The sequence below is a fragment of the Lathamus discolor genome, chromosome 13 (genome assembly GCF_037157495.1).
Source record: "Lathamus discolor isolate bLatDis1 chromosome 13, bLatDis1.hap1, whole genome shotgun sequence".
Classification (NCBI taxonomy): Eukaryota; Metazoa; Chordata; class Aves; order Psittaciformes; family Psittacidae; genus Lathamus; species Lathamus discolor.
The window spans coordinates 7,827,084-7,846,786 of NC_088896.1; the positions used below are offsets into that span (position 1 = coordinate 7,827,084).

General features: G+C 40.2%; 1 long non-coding RNA gene across 2 annotated transcripts in view; it reads left to right on the plus strand.

Moving 5' to 3' along the window:
* LOC136021578 (uncharacterized) overlaps window positions 1–19,703 on the plus strand; it is a 465,479-nt gene that overhangs the window by 378,846 nt on the left and 66,930 nt on the right. The window lies entirely within an intron of this gene.

The window sequence follows — 19,703 nt, forward strand, 5'->3', positions numbered from 1 at the left end:
CAAGCACTCCAGAATGTTCAGAAACAATAGACATTCTGATTGTTTAATACACTGATAAGAATGTGTTTAAAAAATAAATTAGCTACTAGCTGCTGGGACTGCTTGAAATGCCATTAAACACTAATGAGAGAAGGCATCGCAGACAAATTAATAAACACCCTACGCACTAACCTAGAAAATACCAGCCTAAAACCTTTGATGCTAAACTGATTAAAATGAGAAGCATATTTCATGTGAAACCGCTTGGCATATTTCAGTGTATTAATTGAAGCATAATGAAAATGGAAGATAGAGCATAGAAAAGGGAGAATATACATGATAAAGTAGACTTTTTCTGCAAAACAGTCATAGGCAACTGCAGCCTTAGTTTCATGCATATGAGCAATTCCATAGCAGTAGAGAGAGCATAGAAGAAAGTTAAATATATTCAGATTTCAGATTTTAGTGCATTTTGGTTGGTGAAATCAGAGAGGGATTTTTTGCATATGTTATAAGCTGGCAGGCAGGGAGGGGTTATCGTCTCCTGTCTGGAGGAAACAAGTCTATGGCTCCAAAATAAGTATTTTCTGCTTCCATGAAATCTTTAGTGCAGCTGTGGTTGGAAAATGAATTAGTCTGCCCCAGCTAAATAGCTGGAAGTAAGAAGGGAAGTGCCCAAACTAACTTGGAGCCAGAGCTCCCTCCCAGACACTTCTAACACCAGGTACACTTCTGCACATCCCCTTCATTTCTGTTTGGCCATCTCAGCTTTTCAGTAGGGAGCTCCCTGCCTCCCACTGAGCCCCTGTATAAAACCTTATTCAGGCAAGAGCCCTCTATGAGACTTCTTGTGTGTGTGCAATGATATAAAGCTCAGGTTCTTTTGCAGTAGCAGCACTGTACCGTTTAGAAGCGGTCTTTGGTGTTCATGTGTCTATTCATCAAATGTGTCTCCTGAAAAAAAGTAGTTTTGTGTTAGACTTCATCCAACAAAGTATGTGTACAGAGACAGTGTATGGTTAACATGGTCATGCCCTAAAGTGAAAGTGTCATCAGGTCACGATACATGAAGTCTGATTGAAAATCTTCCATGCTTACAGTTGTCACTATCTGGAGTGACAGTCCCGCTGGCATAGTGAGCAGGTAAGCTTAATGAGGAGACTGTTCAGGCACTATATGTGCTATATGAATCGTGCCCTTTCCTCTTAAGTATGTATTTGTGATCTACATATAAAAATGGGGCCCTAGACATTGGTAGCTATGAATTGAGACCTTACAAATTAGTATTAAAACCAAACAAAACCAACCCAACCAAAACCCACAGTGTTTTGTGTGTGTGTCTGTGTATATATGCATTCCTCTATTTGCATTGTTTCTAACTTTTTAAGTAGTGTTTGGGCCTCTCTTTCTGTAGGAACAATTGGAACTAAATGATGTGTATTTTTAAACAAAATTGAGCAATCTCAGTTTTCTGTTTAGTATCAGGTATAGGGGGGTGCAAAGCATTGGTCACAATGAGGCAATAAAATCACAACCTTTATCTAAGCCATGTCCAGATCCTAAGCCACTCAAAACCAGCAGGGATCTGTGAATGAATTTCAATGGACTTTACAGCAAACTAAGCAGCTGTTCCTCTTCAGCTTGTAATTCTTTTTGACCATTGTTACAAGTTTAAATATATTCTTTCACAAATGAGAAATCATTTTTTTCAGCCTCTGGAAAATGTATGACATGGCTGTTGTTATCTGTATGAATCAAACCTGCGTCAGTGAGGTGTAACACAAACCACAGACTACTATCACTGAAATCTGTAGGAGCAGCAATGGGCCATTATTCATTTTTGATGGAAAGGGAAAAGGGATAAACACTCCACAGTAAATAAAGCAGCAGAAATTAATAACCTGCACTCCAGACAAAGAGTGGATACTTGTTCTGGTATTCATAGTCCTTCTATTTTTCCCAGTGATGGAAGATGGTAGTGGTGCTAGAAGTTCTATTTTTGGTTAACTAATAGACTTTAGATTTAGCTATTTTAGATGCAGCATATTCTTTATATTAACTAATAGGTGTGAGGTGTAAATTTGTTGAAATATTAAGGAAAATCCCAGGATATATTAAAAATTAATCCTCTTAATTTCAGACTCATGGCTTTGAAGGAACTGAAAGCGTAGTGTAAGTGTGGCAGAGAGTGTAGTGGCCAAAACTCATTACCACCTATGTCTGTTTCAATAGTAGCTTTTATTTGGGTTGACTGAATTTACAGAAGATAAAGACTTTTTTCATTAGGACTGGCTTGTTTCAGAGGTACAGCTAGTTTCTGAGTACAAGCACATTGATTTAGACAAATTAAAACTGTTTCCCAGTTTTACACCTTCACCCAGTTCTGTAGTGACAGGTTTTTTTGGAAGGCTGTTACATCTTTGGTTATCATTTCTTTATCATGGTTAATGTTTCTTTGGCCCTCTTCTTGATTTGATGGAGCCAGAAAAGCATAGAAAAGCCATGAGACCAGGATTTCTAGAATATGCAAAGCTTTCTTTGATACTCAAACTATATTAGTAACTTTTGGTTTAGATTCATCCCAGTTTGTGCTGGAAAACTGAAACTAGAGCCAAGTCTGACCCCCTTATTGAGATACCACTATTATGAAAAGCAGCGCTAAGTAAGAACACAGAGATTTGGTTATTAATATTATGTTGATTTGCTGCCGGAGTAATACAATAAAACCCCACGGTGTGGAACTGACATTTGTGTCTTGGAGTATATAACCACCAACGTTGCAGGACTCTCTGAAACAAACAGTCATACATTTTTCTTACATCTTTCTTATTAACTTTTTAAAGCCTCTCCTGGCTTTGTGGGCTTATTGCAGTGAATTTGAAATGATGGATGAAATAAGAAAGGAAAAGGCAGGTTCTGCTCCACAGTCACTACTGTGTGGTGTTGGGTGATGTTATACTGAGCTCATAAAAAGCCAGGACAGGTCTGAGCTTTAAGAAAGAGAAAGAAAACTTCACTGCAGACGTATTAGTACTCCTTCATATAGCGAAACTGGCCATGATGAGTGATTGCCCTGATGCTGTGTCTTTGCTATGTTTTTCCTGCTTCTTTCAGCTGGTAAATTCTGCAAGGTGAACTTTCCAAGGCTTGTCCCTACCCCGGGCAGTTACATCCATACTGAATGGATACCCCACAGGGCAAAACCTGTATTGTGACTCTGCCTATATTATTTAGGGAAAGAGTGAAACTTGCATGGTGGGAGTAGCCCTGTTCCAAGGATGGCTTTTCTTTTTATCCAATGTATCAAGCACAAGCCCTACTTGAGTTCATACTTTATTTTTAGTTGCTTTACTTGTTTCAAGACTGCTTTTTCTTTTGTTTTGACTCCTGTTGCTCTTCCATCTATTTCTTACACACAAAGGAAAGTAAGAGGAAAAGAACACTGACTGTTCTTTTCTGTTGGATTGAAAGACCTTTGAGACACAAAGTATGTTTTTTCCCATCATTAGTGTCCTTCATTTTGATTTGCACTGTAATACAAATAATAGTATTATTTGTAGAGGGTTTTTACATAGGAGTGCAGATCTTTTTAGGTGTCTTTTTAAAGAGACAGGTGCAGCCAGAACCAGCAAGAAAGACACAGATACAACAGAACAATAGAAAATGAATGAAAAGAGGGAATAAATATGTATGTATCAATTTGTAATTCATTTCTATCTGGATTTTATTGATCTATGATGGTAATATCATGGTTCAGGTGCTGTCTGAATTTTTATCAGGTTCATTCATGTGGTTTTGTCATGTTCTTTGAGAGATGTTGATTAAATGTTAATTCAGTTTGATGGGGGAGATGGGAATGTAGAGCACTGGTAACAATGAAAAGTTCAACCAAAATGCATTTACTTCCAGAATGATGGACAAGCTTCAGCCTCACAACTATGCAAATGCAAGTAGCTTTGATGGATGTTACAGCAGTAATTCTACTCTCAAGCTTCATTTGCGGCAAAATAACCCAAACAAATTCATAATAATCTATGGTAGATAAGTCGTGCCTGTGTGGAAGCCATGCTCCTTGTGACCATTTCCTTGACCATGTACAAGAGACTAAAGAGTAGTCAGTAACACCACATAGGAGACACACTGTTGCACTTAGCACAGAAGATTCTTGGTCCAGCATGACCCAGGTGGTCTGGAAACTTGGAAGTGGAATGGAAATCGTAAAGTTTGAGTTAGAAATGTAGTAGTGCAGCATGAGAGGAGCCTATCAAGCTGTGCAGAACAGGAGCTCTTGTCATTTCATATTAAATGCATCCTAGAAGTCAGTATGAATCATCAAACAGGGTGATTTCTTTTATTCTGGTTTCGGATATCTGAATCAAAATTTACATTTTAAATGAAGGAAAATAATTGTGGATAATCCCTTCTAATTCAATTTGAGTTCTAAGTCATTTTTTTCTCTAATGGTATTGGCTTTATAATGAAGTATGATTGAAGCTTAAAATAAAGCGAAGATGAAGTGAATATAAGTTCCGAAGAAGCCTGATCTCCAAATAATTTTGCATAATAATCTGAAATAGTCAGATGTGCAGGTTTTTATGCCCATTTACACAAATTAAGTCTACAATTTATGTGCGGTCACAAGCAGGCTCCAAGCATCTTACAGAGACCAACATGATTGCCTCCTCATCTTTTCCATTAGCTATGAGAAGGTTGTTACAGGTAGGATAGGAAAAAATGAAGACCTCATTCTTCTTTCCAATCTGTAATACTTTTTTCTACTGCATCTGCCCAGTCTGAATCCACAGCACAGGGCTTTCCTTTTACCATTATCACCTGCTCTTCTGTACTGTGCTTGTTGGCACAGTGAGCAGCACCATCTGCTTCTCAGAAAATGTCTAGACATCCTTGAGTACCATGCAAGAGGTCATCAGAAGGGTTGTTGATTACAGGTCCCTGTTTAGCTCCATTGTGGGGAAGAGGCAAAGTGGAGCGAGTTGGACAAGCTGCTCTCAAACTCATCAGACCACTGTGGCAACACGTCTTGTACAGGCTTCCTGGGAGCAGGCTGCCTGCTGTCCTGTACAAATGGCACGCAGCACGAAGCGGTGCTGCTGGGCATGGACAGTGCCTTCCTGATGGACCACAACAGAACAGATTTTCTTGTCAAATTCATAGCAGCTTAAGCAGCTTTTAGTTACAGAGTTCATTTCTCTTCCTACTTGCTTCAAACAGAAAAGGCTTTTGTTTTACTAATTACAGAAGAACAGTAAGTCAGGAGATGCTCCTGATTTGAGGTGGTATCATTAACTGGATATGAGGAAAGGTACTGAACCTCCTTACTCAAAGGAGTATGGACATGTGAGTTTCCTCTTAATAGGTAATATGATTAGATATAACATATAATTCTGTGATGTGGAGGCTTTCATTTGTATATTAATAGAGGCCCTATTCAATGTAATCAGTAAATTTGAGGTGTTGCAATGTCTTTTTAGAAAAGCTTTGCTGCTTCTTAATGTGAGATCTGTACAGACCTGGTTTTCTGTTTAATCTCTCTGGCAATAATATTGCCATCTAGCCATTTGTATCTAGCCTATATTGCTGAATCCACACGTCTTCCAATTGCTCTCGTGTGAATCCAAAGTAAGTTAGGAACATGATCCAAGGCCCTGCAAAGTCAGAAAGAGGGTTTTTTTCCTAGCTAGTAGGCTTTGGAGTAAGACTGTAGTGGGCAATTGAGTCAGTTGCTTGTTGAGAGACGCTTCATACCCTGGACACTTTACACTATTGCACTGTTGTCTGTCCTCAGGCTGCCTATTAATTTTTAGAAAGACTTTTAAGTTGTTGGTTACTGGCCTATAAAGCTCTTAGAGATTTGGGAGCCGTCTGAGACTCTTAAGTGAATCTGCTGGACTGGTGATCAGCAGAGGCATGAGAGTGAGTGGCATTTTCCAAGCAGGATACTCAAGATTGAATGTCCCTATAGAGTCCACGTTAGGGCTTCAACTGGGCCAAATAACCTGATCTTTCTGAATGTGGCAAGAGTGCAGTTGGGGTTTTAGAAAGGATGATGGCTGAGAAGTGTTTATTATAGAGTGGTAGGAATCTTTGCTGATTGAGTGTTATTTCCAGTTTATCATGCTGAACTGTTCTTTATACTGGTGTAATGTTTTGACACATCCTGCGTTTAAGTAGACATGTACATACAAGTACTTAGAGGTTGATAGGCACAGCTTAATAACAAGTAACTCTCTTAGGAGTGTATGTTCATCTAGGCAGGGACTTTCTTCTAATGGTTTCTTGCAGAAAGAAACATGAATTTCTCTTCTCCATCAAGGTATGAAAATCGGCATTGATTCCCTTGATAAACGTAGGCTGATTTCCTAGCAATTCGCAGTCATGATAATTTCTAATGTATTGCCATGCCTGTACATTTAAGTTGTGAACCTGTATAATAAAATATAGTTTGAATCTCGGTGTTCCTGCCAAAGCTGGTTAAGAATGTGGGTGATTTGCTGACACATTTCAACAGCAGGCTCTCAGGAAGGTGTCCCTGTAAATCCTCCTCTGTTGTTTGTTTGGCCAGTGATGCTGTTTGTAAATGGAATGCTACTTCATGCTGTCTTGTGATTGCTCTTCAAACTATGATACGTTTGCTCAGCCTTCAGCTGAAGGGAACAAGCAGCCTGGGGAGTACTTTATAAGGCAAGATGTATCTCTTCAATATTAAAGTCACAAATCTCTAAGGAGTGCAAATATTCTGTCGCTAGGATGCCAATTCCCTTTTATGACTCCCTCAGTAATTACTGAGTAATATTTATTATGGAGCAGTGTACTAGGGAATAAGTGGGGTTTTGTAGATGGGGACCAAAGTGAAGCTAAGGTGTTTGATAACTGAGGTCTGCCTAGGAGGTCGTGAATGTTCCTGGTGTAGGACAAATTAAGCAGAGGTGGATTTTAAAAGCCATCTTGTGGGAAAAAAAAGTTCATAGTCAAAAGCGTTTGCAACTGATGCTTATTTGGGATGCAGAGCACAACTTGTTCCCCATTGGAAAATGGCTTCTGCTTCCCCGCTGTCACACGTGCATTTCCCCTGGCTTGAGGAAATTGCATTAAATAGGCTGGGTTTCCACCACACTGCTTTGACCTGATATTGAAAACATGTACATAGGTATTAAATTCCTCAGAGTTGGGATGCAATGTCTTTGCATAGGTCATTCCCGGTGCAGTGGGACCCTCATCTCTGGCTCAAGCTTCTTCCAACACAACCAGCAATAATGCCTTCTGTTTTACCAGCAGAGGAAGTTTTAAAGGCAGGAGAGACATTGAGTTATCCAGTGAATGCACTGGGCTGTTACTGGCCTCCAGAGACCCGCATAGACAAGGACGATAGTGCTGATGATAGTGGGGATGGGAGAATCAAACTGAGGTCGCACCAGTACAGGCCTAGGTGCAATAAACACCTTTTCTGAGAGATAAAATCTCTTCTGTGTTGTTATATTTGCCCACTGCTGCTGACCTTGGCTCAGATTTCTAGGTCTTATGGTAATACTGATGTTATTAAAACGGGCTACAATCTTCAAATATGTGCTGTGAAAACAAGCGAAAACTAATTGTATCTACCTATGATTCACAGCTTTCTTATTCCAAGGAAACTGTAAGATGAAAATTAAGAGTGCACATATGTGCAAAGGTGCATATCCATCCTCTCTATAAACTCATATGATTTTTGTAGATATATATGTATTTTACATTTTTATTCCATGCATATGTGAATAAGTGAGTGATATGTGCATGCACGTGCTATATGGTATGGTAAGCTCTTAAAACTTACTGATTCTATCTTATTTTAGTAAATGCAGGAATGGAATGAATAAGGTCCTAAGCTTCAGCCAGTGTACTAGCACTTCACTCTGAATATCCATGTCCACAAAGGCAGCAACCTCATTCCTTCTATAATACATTAATATTTTATGGAGCAGAACAACACAGAGTCAACCATTTCATATTATGATCATGGTGACATAAAGCCCAGTACTCGGCATGTTTTTCATCTCCAAAACCTTAAAAGCCTCCTGCCTGCACACGACGCAGGTTAGATCTTGTGGCTACATCCTTGTTGTCTCTGGACGTTTATCTGCCTTGCAGAGTGACTTTCTGCAGAGAGGTGGTGGGAGCCTGTGTGGCTGCCAACAAGCCCACCTCTGTGCTCAGGAACACATGATCCCACATGCTGTGGCAGATATTTTGCAGCCAGGCATGCATGGTCTATGCCAACAGCCACCAACAGTGCTTTCTATAGTGGAATGACAGCTAAGATGAAAGGGAAGAAGTTGCTTATCTGGGCTACTGATATCACCATGATGTGAAACGCATGGGGCTATATAGCTGCATTTATGAACATAATTAACGACATTTAATTAAGGACACTTAAGGAGACAAGGAATTACTCTGAGCTGTGAAGTGCCAGGTAGTATGCAGAATGAAGTTGAGAATTTGGATCAACTGAGCTGGAAATGAATTGGGCTCTGAATTATATGCTATATAATTGCTGCAGATGTCGGGGCGACCTGACAAGCTGGTCATTCCCTCTTCTCCTCAGATGCCCCTGAGGAGTCTGCAATGGGCAATGGTGACAGAAGTAGATTCTTCCCTTTCTTGGCTTGAAAGGAAAAGCATGTACAAGTAGAAGAGTGATGTGGTGCCACTGCCCTGCTTAACCTCCAGTTAATGCCTGTTTTGAGGTATTGAGCAGGGCATAGGCTGTCTGCTAGTTCTTTTCACCAGGATGGAATTTCAGCCAGTGTGTTTAGCTTCAATCCTTATTTATCTGATTGACGATATGGAAGAACACAAGAGCTGTACTTGGGTCAGAGCAGAGGTTTCAGTATCGGGTATTCAACCTTTGACAGAGACCAGTAGCATACACTCCAGAAAGATGGCGTACACCCTTGCAGTTTTCTCCCATGGCACAGTGTTCTCTTTAGATGAATTCTGATATTTCATTAATAGATTTTTAGCTATTGAATGTGAAAATGACATGGAAAAATGAAAGGTGTTTCCTGTGCTCAGAGAAGGATGCTTACTGCAGGCAGCATTAGAGAGCTCAATTTCCCTGCTCCCACTTTCATGCTGGCTTTCTGCCTAAAGCACATGGCTCAGTAAGCTGTCACAAAGACAGCAGCACTTTCATTTTGCGAAACAATCCACAGTTGTTGGTTTCAATTTGATATTTGTTTTGCTTTGGTGTTTTCTTCCTATATTTCTGTTCTGATGCTGTCAGAGGCTTCTTTCTCTGCAGGGCTGTAGAATGTCTTAACATTTTGGCCTTGGTTGTGGTGTGTGTGTACTGTGATTGATTGTGTTCATTAGGAAAGTTGACTGTTGTTTATTTCACTATCAATAGATACGTTAGCAAACAAGATAAGTCAAGACCAGCAGTCTTGCTCTAGTAATTACTGTAGGCTCAGATAAAGCATGTAGCATTGGAGCCTCACCCTAATGAATCCTTGCTGATCTGAAACAGGAGGTGCGTTATATTTTAGAGGCTGAAAACTTCCCACAGCCAAATGGGAAGAATCAGAGAAGAAGAAAACGGCTAATTCCTTAGGGCAGTATGTGTAGCACCTCGAATAATGAGAGCATAGTTAGTGCATGGCACCAGCTTTTAGCTGTAGCACTTCTGTTGTGGATCCAGGGACATCAAAAGTGTCTGATAAAACTGGATCAATTTTGATGAGATCTTATTGGAAAACACAGTGACAGCAAAACTCAGTTCATTCCAGCACAAAATCTTTGCACAGCATTTCTTACACCTCCCCATTTTGAAGTGCGCTTCTCCTCCTTTACTTAAAAAGCAGTTATCTCCTTGAAATTAAAACTAGATATTTTCCAGGCACCTCTAATGTTCTTCACTATCCCTCCCATGCTCTGTGTTTCATTTTTTTCCCCTGTAAGCTCAGCATCCCTCATGCCTATTTCTCCATCTCAAGCTTCTTCTTTCCACTGGCTCCCTTGTGCTCTTCTGCTGAACTGGAAAGAGCCATTGCAGAGGAAGTGCTGCTGATTCTGGCATGCTCAGGATCATCTCTCATCTTTGCGGAGCTTTGGACTTGGCCGTGCTAACCAAGCACTCTCACAGGCTTAGGTCAGCCAAATGGGAGCAAGGCTTTTGTTTTGTATTAAAAAACAGCAGAGGGCTCATCCTGCCAAGAGCCTGACTTCCCATAGCAATCGCAAAGCCCTTTTCTCAAACACAGAAGCTACTGTTTTTACTTATTTGTTTTTCAGAATAGCCAAAGCCAGGATCTTGCCTCCTTCCTGAACCATCTTGTGGAGACTCCAGATATTTAAATCTTGACCTTAGAACATATTCTGTTCAGTGGAGATGCACTTCCTTAGAGATGTGATTTTGGTAGACTCTGGCTTTAAAGACAAAGGAGTAAATTAAGGAGGGACATACAGGCAGAAACACAGTGACCCTGCAGCTGAGGTTCCTTGAGCAGGAGGATATGTGTGGGAATGTAAAGCCAACATGGCAATTTAACCACAAGAAGAAAAAGCCAAGAATTGTTTGTGCCATAAACAGGGTAGCTCTTCAGATGTAAGGTGAACCTCCCATTCTGAATCATTTTCTCCCTGTAGTCTCTCATCTGTACTATCCAAAAGCTCTAAGAGATGATTAGGACCTTTCCAGGGGTTGTGGGGGAACTGGGGATCCCCCTGTCCTACACTGTGAGGATCAGAACCTTTTGGATGTGATGAATTAACTCCTAGTTAGTGCAGTGAAAATCTTTTACATCAAATACTGTCTGCTCCTAGGTGTGGATCTGTATTGTTTCAAGCAGTCAAAGTCAAAGACTTTTTGTACCCCAAAAGGAAACAAGCGGCAAGTTGCTGCAAGATGTAATTTTAAGAAGCATAAAACACTTGTGATTTTAATTAAGTAACAGTTGCTCAGTATCTGCCAAACCTATCCCCTAGTCACTGTTTAACTAGTAGTACAGGGGATGTTTATACCTGCAGCAGGTGATGGAGCTGTCTGTTCCTGCATCGCTTTCGCCATTCCTAATGTACTTGATAATGTACTTGATTAGATTTAAGGCACTGATGCCTTAAAAAGCTGTTCTGGAAACTATGCAACAAGAATTTGCAGTCCTACGTGTAATGTGTGCCATGGGAAGTTTTTAAACCCAGCAGGCAGAAGAGACAGTACCTTAAAATAAGTTATTTTAACACCAAATAGGCTCTTGGAAGCTATTTGTGATCATTATGCAGCTATGTTATCTCAAGCATCAATTTCTACAACGAGGTGCAAAGAACAGATGAACAAGATGGATCTTAGTTACCTTCACAGGGTGGGGGAGAGTCTCACAAAGAGGATTAAAGATAAGAGAGATGAGAGAGCCCACTGAGAATGGATTTACAAGCATTCAATACCCACATCAGAGGTGACAGGTGAAGTGGCAGAAGTTACTTTGCCATAATTGAGACTCCCTGATGCCACTGCAGACTCATTTAGATCACTAGCAGTCTCATACTCCTTGTGTAGGAGTTATTCTGAGGGACTGTAGGTTGGTACAATGGGTATACTGAAAAGACAGAATGAAAGATCTGAGGCACGTTATAATTTCAAAGGCAGTCAACTTTAAAGCAGTCACACCTTATTCAGGACATTATTTGCATCCATCCTAACTTTTGAGCCCCAGGCATCCAAGTGACATCAGCTTTGTCTTAGAAGTGTTGCAGAAATATGTGGTGTGAGCCTGTGAGTTAAAATGAATGGGTCTTAATGAGCCCAAAATGATTGCTTATACCTACATGCATTTGGTGTAAGAGCATATAAATCAGAGTTGTCATTATGTATTTCCTTGAGCTACAAATCAGATCAGTATGTCCTGAAACAGAGGCAAGAACTATGCTGTGGTGGAAGATGGAGCAGGGCAACTTAAACAGTATCGATTGAAGGGGTAGATGTGCAATAGGTTAGAAAAATCAGTAGTTAGGTAGTAACCTGGTCTTAAACTTGGAAGTTTAGTGGGACAATTGTGCTGCTGTGATTTATTTGGAATCAGGTGCATAGAGGAGGGTGGGTAAAGTTTCAGACTCTGTTTTTGTGGATCATTGTGGCAAACTGAAGCTCTGAATACCTGTGTGTAGAGACTGTGCTTGAATTACAGCTTTTATACAGGAGAGAGTTTTATCTCCCGTCATGCTTCGTTTAGTTTTATTTAATATTTATCTAAACATTGTTTTTTCAGAGCAAAATCATAGTCAATATAAACCTAAAAATTGGTGACACTTTTAACTTCAGCTCTAAGAATTTAAATAAATTAACAGAGTAATATTGTAAAAACCTCTTGTCCTTCCTTTGTTCAGTGGTTTGACGTGGGTAAACCATTTGTTATGACTGCAGAGGAAGTACTCTGGCACCTTCAGCATAAAAGGTTGACTCAGGAGAATAAGTTGCTCAGAAAAGCAATTACATAGCAAGTCACCCATCACTGTAAGTTTGCAAAGAGAATATGGTCAACCTCACATTCATAGTGACACAGATTTCTTAGGAGGGAGAGAGAAGCAGTATTCCAGCTCTCTGAATGTGAGCCACTGCACTGAAAAGTCAGCACACAATTCAGTAGTGAATGAGAGCTGCTTTGATGGTGGAAGCACCTCTAGAAAAGGTGTGTCTGGATGGAAAGAATTCCTTCTGTGTGGAAAACCCTTCTGTGATAGTAATTCAATGAAATGCCTTTAGTATTCACACTGGGTCTCCATTGATGAAGCTGTAGCTGGGAAATCCCAGCAGTGCAGTGCCCTCCAAATTAACAGGATGGCATTCTTCAGTTCTGTGTGTGTCTGATATTTGAATGACTGATGGCCCAGAAAGGGCACAGCACTGACTCAATGTACCTGTGCCTTCAGATGTCTTTTCCTTTCTCTGATTTTCTGAAGTTAGTCTAACACGATTTGAGCTGTGTAGGACTAGACAACTGCAATTATCTTCAGCTTTGGCTTGAGGGAAGGAGGCTCTGAAGAAATAGCTCTGTATCATAAAAAGATTAGCATCTTAAACTGTAGTACATGGCATAATTCCTGCAGCAATTTCAAAGTTATGTACCATCAAATGCCATGTCACGTCCCTCATAATAGTCATTAGCAATTATGTCACATTGAATCACAGAAAACATGGTGAATTTGGTACTAATAGAGCAGAACAAAGTCTTTTCTGGCTTACGAGTGTTGTGCTTTAATCTCTACAACTGGACGTTGCAGTTTAGTACTGGCAGGGAGCCCTGTTTCTCTGTAGCTGTGTGCTTGCTTTTAGTTTTAAGATCATATCAATTCTAGAGAAAATTCTGCCACTATTAGGCATGCAAGTGTGGTAATTTATGCAGGACAAGAACATTATCTGTTGAAACCAGCACTTGTCTGCTTTGTGTTCATTGTGCTTGTAAATCTGGACAGCAAAAGCCCAATGTGCAGCCACACGTAACTATTGACCAGTTCAGCTTGGCTTTGCTGCTGCAGGGAAAACTGCTATACCATGAAGTAGAGGAAGAGGTGCCAAATCTCACAGGTTTGAGATTTTTCTAGAGCAATGATTATGTACTTGTATTGGCAAGAACTAACTTGCCAAACAGATGTGTTCATCTTATCAGTGCTCCTTTATTGCCAACTCATGGAATACTTTTGCAGACACCAGGAAAGTGAGTATGAACTGTCTTTTGGAGTATTCAGTTAAGAGATAGCAGACTGTGCTGCAGTGACATTGTTCAAGAAGGAAAAACTGTGTTTAATAGGAATCCTGAGAATGGCTCAGAAATGGGAATGGGAAGGAAAGCGAAGCATCAGCACGAAGTGGTCATTTCTTAGGAAAAGTGGGAGAAAGGACAGTGAATGGAATGAGCAATAGTATAACTCTAAAAAAAGATTCCCACACCCGTGTGCATCATAGCATAGTCATGGGAAAACAATAAGCTCTTGGTCTTGTTAAAGTTCCACCAGGATGAATAAGGGCACAAAAGACAAATAGCAACTTAATGTAAATACTACCCCAGAGAGAGAGGAATATATCTATCTTTACGTTTCCAGTGACCTCACCAGATGTTAGCATGAGCCCTTCTGGTCCCAGTTTTCAAAGCTGTCCTCATAACCGGACCAAATCAGAGCTTTAAGGTTTGTGGGTACCTTTAAATGTATGTTTTTTAAACACTATGTGCCCAAGAAGTTTGATCTGTTGAGTGATGATTTTGTGTACATGCTCTGCCTACAGGCCAGGGCTCTAATGATGTTTAATCATATATAGGGAAAATAAATGTAAGCTGTTCCAGTAACAGTTTGTTACCACCAAGCTCTAACTGGTTGACATTGGCTATCAATCTGGCTGCATGGGAGTTCGCCTCCTCCTAAGACAAACCGCATTTATGTTGTTAAGTGGATGATGCATTAAGCAATGAACGTTGTCCTACAAGTCTGTTAAATATCACAGAAGAGTGGTCGGCTGAGCTGGTCACAGTGATTTTTCTTGAGGATCATGTAAGGCAAACCTAGCAGAAACTGGGATGAGCCATCTCTCCCTTAAATTTGTTTGGATTTTCTAAGAATTTTCTCTTACATTGAACTACTGTGAAGTTAGCAGTGTTATAGAACTACTGTTGTCTCTACTGTTTCAAACAGTGATGTATCCAGCTTTTAGCCACCTTGTTTATTATGAACTTGGCTTCCTGTTTCTGAGACTTAAGAGCACCTCTGTATCCCATAGAGCATTCGTTTTGAAAATGCAGCGTGACAAAAAGGACTTCTAATTTTGGACCTTCCAAATTGATAACATGCTCTCAAAACAGAAGTAATTGATGGGCATGTATCTTTAATGTACTATAATACACATTATGTTCTTCAAAGAGCTTCTTAGCCTACTTTCTGGTAATGTTGCTGCGGTGTTTTTTCTATAGCTATTTTTCTTTCTTTGTGTTACTTCTAATGACCTCATGTAAAGCTGGTCATTTTACTTTGCCTTGAATATCAATTATTTAAAAATGGCGATGATTCTGAATAAGAGTCAAGCTGAGCTCCATAAAGTATCTTTTTTTCCATTAAACCCCAGTCTGCAGCTATTCTTTGGTATAGGCTTCATGGAGGTAAAAGAAAGATGTGAAATTTTGACAAATTACTTGGGGAAAAAAGAAAAGGGGGGGATAACCCAGTGCATTGTTAGAATGACTCTAACAGCTTTACGAATTCAAGACACTGTTGTGTTGTGACCTTTCTCATCTTGTTAACTTGTTTCCCCAAAGTGTTCTGACCTTAATGTAATGTATTTGCTAAAATGTTTTCTCTATATTGTCAAACTACTGCTGTACTCAATTCTGTCTTAATGGCTCCCTACAACATCAGCCAGCACTTCTTTTAATACCATCATTACAGTGTTAGCACAAAAGCATCCTCAGGTTTTTTAGTCAAACTGTCATTTGCTGTTTTCTTTCAGCACTGTATCTTTATTATATTGTTCCTTGTTAAGATCCTGTGCTACTTCTCGAAGAACTTCTTTTTTCTCTTCAGTTCTATGAAAGTGGCTCATAAATGTAACATTCCTCTTTGAGCAAACCATATCTGTGTTCACATCTGCCTTTTTCCTCCTTTTCTCGAACACAAGAAGTTGTGCAATTGTTATATATTTTTAATTTCCAAATTCCTTCTAATTAAAAATTAAATCAGGAAACAAAAATCAGAATCTACCTTGAGATTAATTCTGGGTTTCTTGTGTTGGTTTTATTGCGGTGTCATTCAGCTGAAGTTGGCAGTTATTTCTGATTCATACAAGTAAATTCGTAATCAGAACCACACTTTGAGGCCTCACTCCAACTAAGCGTTTAATTCCCTTATTCTCTGTAACAAGTTTATGCAAATACTGTCTTGGTTGGCAGCTTGTTTTTGTTAATGAATATGATGCAGGTCTTGTGTGTTAACAGGCAGCTGTTTGTTGTAGGGTAGCTTCAGAACACACTGTTAGGGGATCTGGGCTGAAGCGGTGGTCTAGAAGAGCATCATTCAACAGGCACAGAGTAGCCACGAGCCATGGTACCTTGTTAGCTGTCGTGAAACTAATGAGTTTTTCCAAAACTGAAAAGATGTAAAGACACACACTAAAGCATGTGATTGCTGTACTGCAGGGGGGTCTCATGAGAGCAGAGGGGGAGAACCCCCTCCCTTGATCTGCTGGTCACACTTCTTTTGATGCAGCCCAGCACACGGTTGGTTTCTGGGCTGCAAGTGCGTACTGCTGGGTCATGTTGAGCCAGGTCATCAATCAACACTCCCAAGTCCTTCTCCTCAGAGCTACTCTCAACCCATTCTCCACCCAGCCTGTAGCTGTGCATGTGCCCCCACGCAGAGCCTTGCACTTAGCTTTGTTGAACCTCGTGAGGTTTGCACATGAGGGTCCGTCTGGGTCCCATTGCTTGCCTCCAGTGTGTCGACCACACCACACAGCTTGGTGTCATCAGCAATCTTGCTGAGGGTGTCTGTGCTCAATCCCACTGTCCATGTCTCCAGCAAACAAGCTGAACAGTGCCAGTCCACTGTTTGATGTGGTTACTGGTATGATTTTATTCCTTAGGTGAGGCTTGTTTCTGTTACTTGCTGACTTGGTCCGCTGTTCTTTTAAATCCACCGTGGGATGAGCTGAAAGAATATTCTAAACATACACCTTAAACTGATGCTGTAATTAAGTTCCAGAACAACAGCCAAATAAACTATTCATGGAAGGCACAGATGTTCTAGTTTCAAAGTAATTTTTGAGGATAACTATTTCCTTCTCTGCATCCTGAAGCAATGGGTAAAGAAAGATTACAGCCATGAACAGCATGCGGTTCTCTTTTAAAATGCTTTAGACGTGGATTGCACTGCATGGTTGATTTTTGCATAGAGGTCGCTTACATGTATAAAAATCACTTCCCAACTCATAATAAGCTGCCCTAGGTGACCATGAACTAAATTATTCAGTGTAAAAATTAACAAATAAGGGAGGTCTTTGATGACATTGTCAGAAGATCAGCATTTGTTACCAGTGAGCCCTCCCAAGCTCTGTGTGCTTCAGATAAAAGCATAGGAACGCCGCATTCTTCTGGGAATGAGTGAGGAAGGAGCTGTGTTGCCACTGTCAAAATGCCTTTGTGGTTGACAGGTTCTGGAATCTAAAGAGGATGTCATATTTGGGGGGACTTTGTGGTATCTAGTTATTATTTAAATATTTGGATATGAAACTAAAGCCTGACAGTGAGCCACAGATTAGCAATTCTGGTCATGGCTCTGTCTTCCTTTTCTCTTCTGCACTGAATTTTTGTATAAATTAGAAGAGCATTTGATCCAAGCTACACTTATTATTCATCTGCTTCTCATTGGCTTCTCTTTTTAGTGACGTACTCTCAGGCTTTAAGTTAAATGCGTAAAAGAACAGGGACCTGTTTTATTTGAAGGTCTGAGACTTTTGAAACTCATTCCCAAATTAGTAGAGCCTGATGAAATTCTAGAAAGTTGCCGGGTTTAGGGGTCTTTTTCTCGTCTTGAATTTGTGTTGCTTTTTCTTGATGATTGAGTGCTATGAAGGTGCTGTCAAGCCTCGGAGGAAGGAGGGATTCTTCAGGGGGCAGCTTACAAATCTGGCCAGCGACTAGGTATTACTGCCAATAGGAGGCTGCTGGGATGGGGTAACCCCGTGAGTGGCTTCTGAGAAACAGAGATTTTGAAGGGATCTCTGAAGACTCAATGAATTTCAGGGCAGTTTGAAAATCCCTTTAAAAGAATTTCACTTGTGTCCATACTCTATCAGAAGGAAAACTTAAGCTTGCCAGAAAAGTGAAGTTGAAATCAGATTGGACTCAAGGCACCACCTGAGGTGGGAACACATGGCAGGAGCTGACTGTCATGATGCTTCCCAGCTACTGCACTGAATTCCCCTAGTTCTTTGTACGTAGGGAGTTCTGTTGCACAGGCAGCTTTCCTCATTCAGACCTTTTGTTGATGCCACTGTAGGAGGTAGGCCAAGTGGACAAGGGGTAGAATGAGCCCTAACCATAACGGTTGAGGATGCACTGACTGATGTCATTGCTCCCGTTAATGATGTATATCTCATGCCAGAACTAAGGAAAGGTTTTCACAATCTATTTACATTTAAATATATGGAAATACATATTTACCTATTTACCATACGTTTATGCTGCCAAGACCAAAGCCAAACACTGTATTCATTTCCTTGGTTCATCAAATGCTCTGATCTGCTTTTTGTCAGAACGTGTTATTAAATGATGTACGTATTCACGTGTTCCCTGACTTCCTGACTAGCTACAACAGGAGCTTTAACAATGTTGGCAGCACGAAGCTAAGGCTAAAACTAATACCATGTGACATGAATATGTATAAAGATATTAAATTCAGTCCTGGTAGGGATTCTTTTTCAGTGCTTTGAAGACTCCAGTGTTGTGAAATAAAGATTTTTCTTGCAGCAACTTTTCAATTTATATTTAATTGACTTTCTGTAAAATCATCTGCATTTTTATATGTTTTTTCCCCTAAAAAGCAATATGAACATTTTCTGCATTTTCCTAATAATACAATAAAAAGTGTTTGTAAAATGAGCAAATATAAAAATGAGACAGATAGGAGCAACTATTATTAGAAATGAGCTACTTGCTCATTCATTTTGTTGGGTTTTAGCAGGTCTGGCTCTTCAAGTCTGTTTAAAAACTGGCTGAGGGTAGAAATAGGTTGACAGTATGAGAACAGCTGTTTCCCATTTGTTAAATATCAGATTAAACAACTATAATATGAAAAGTTAATAATAAGGAATATGTTCTAGCTTCGGCCAGTCAGACTGCAGCAAATAGAGGCTTGATTTCTGTTCAAAAGGGATAAAACTCAAGTAATTTCAGCACCAAAGATGAATGGATAAATTACTGTATTACTAGGGCGAAGGGAACATCCCCAATGGCATTGTCCATGAAACAATGGCATTGTCCATCCAACCTCATGTGCATAGCAGCACATCTACACGTGTGCTTAGGCAGCCTGGGCAGACGAATGCAACTTCCCCACTCAATACATTCCTCACCTTTGCATCAGTTTAGTCCTAAAAGATCCTTTTGTTTCTGGAAGCCCCGTAAATAAACAGAAGTCTGTGGTTTGTTTATTCAGGAAGGCTTTAGTTTGAGCTCAGGGAGTCAGCAGTGGAGAAAATTTAGCTAGAATAATAATAAATATCTCTTCTGAATTCATGAAACCTTCCCTTAATGAAATTTGTTCCAGCTTCCTGCAAGTCACAGGCTGTCATTGTTTACTGGTAGAACAGGCGGCTGCCCTTAGGAAGTTCTTATTTTCATGATCCATTGCAGTGAGCTGTAAGGTTTTTGTCTCTGCACTTATGCTGGCAGCAGGATGGTTAGAAAGCATGGCAGCGAGCTGGTGAGATCCTTGAAGCATTCCTGCTCCTGGCCAGCCCTGCAGAGCTTCACCTTCCTGAGCAACATCTGAGCACAGCAAAAACTAGGGGTAGGGTTCTGAAGGAAAGCAATATAGCTCATTCCTGTTTAGAAGACAGTTCCTTCCTGTAGTCCGGTATGAGGTACCACTGTGGGAGGCAAGAGTGACCCTCAGCAACTTGTTTTTCTTTCTTTTGTTAAATAAAATATTTACAGTGAAGCTTCAGCTTCACCTCCAATGAATCCTGAGCTACT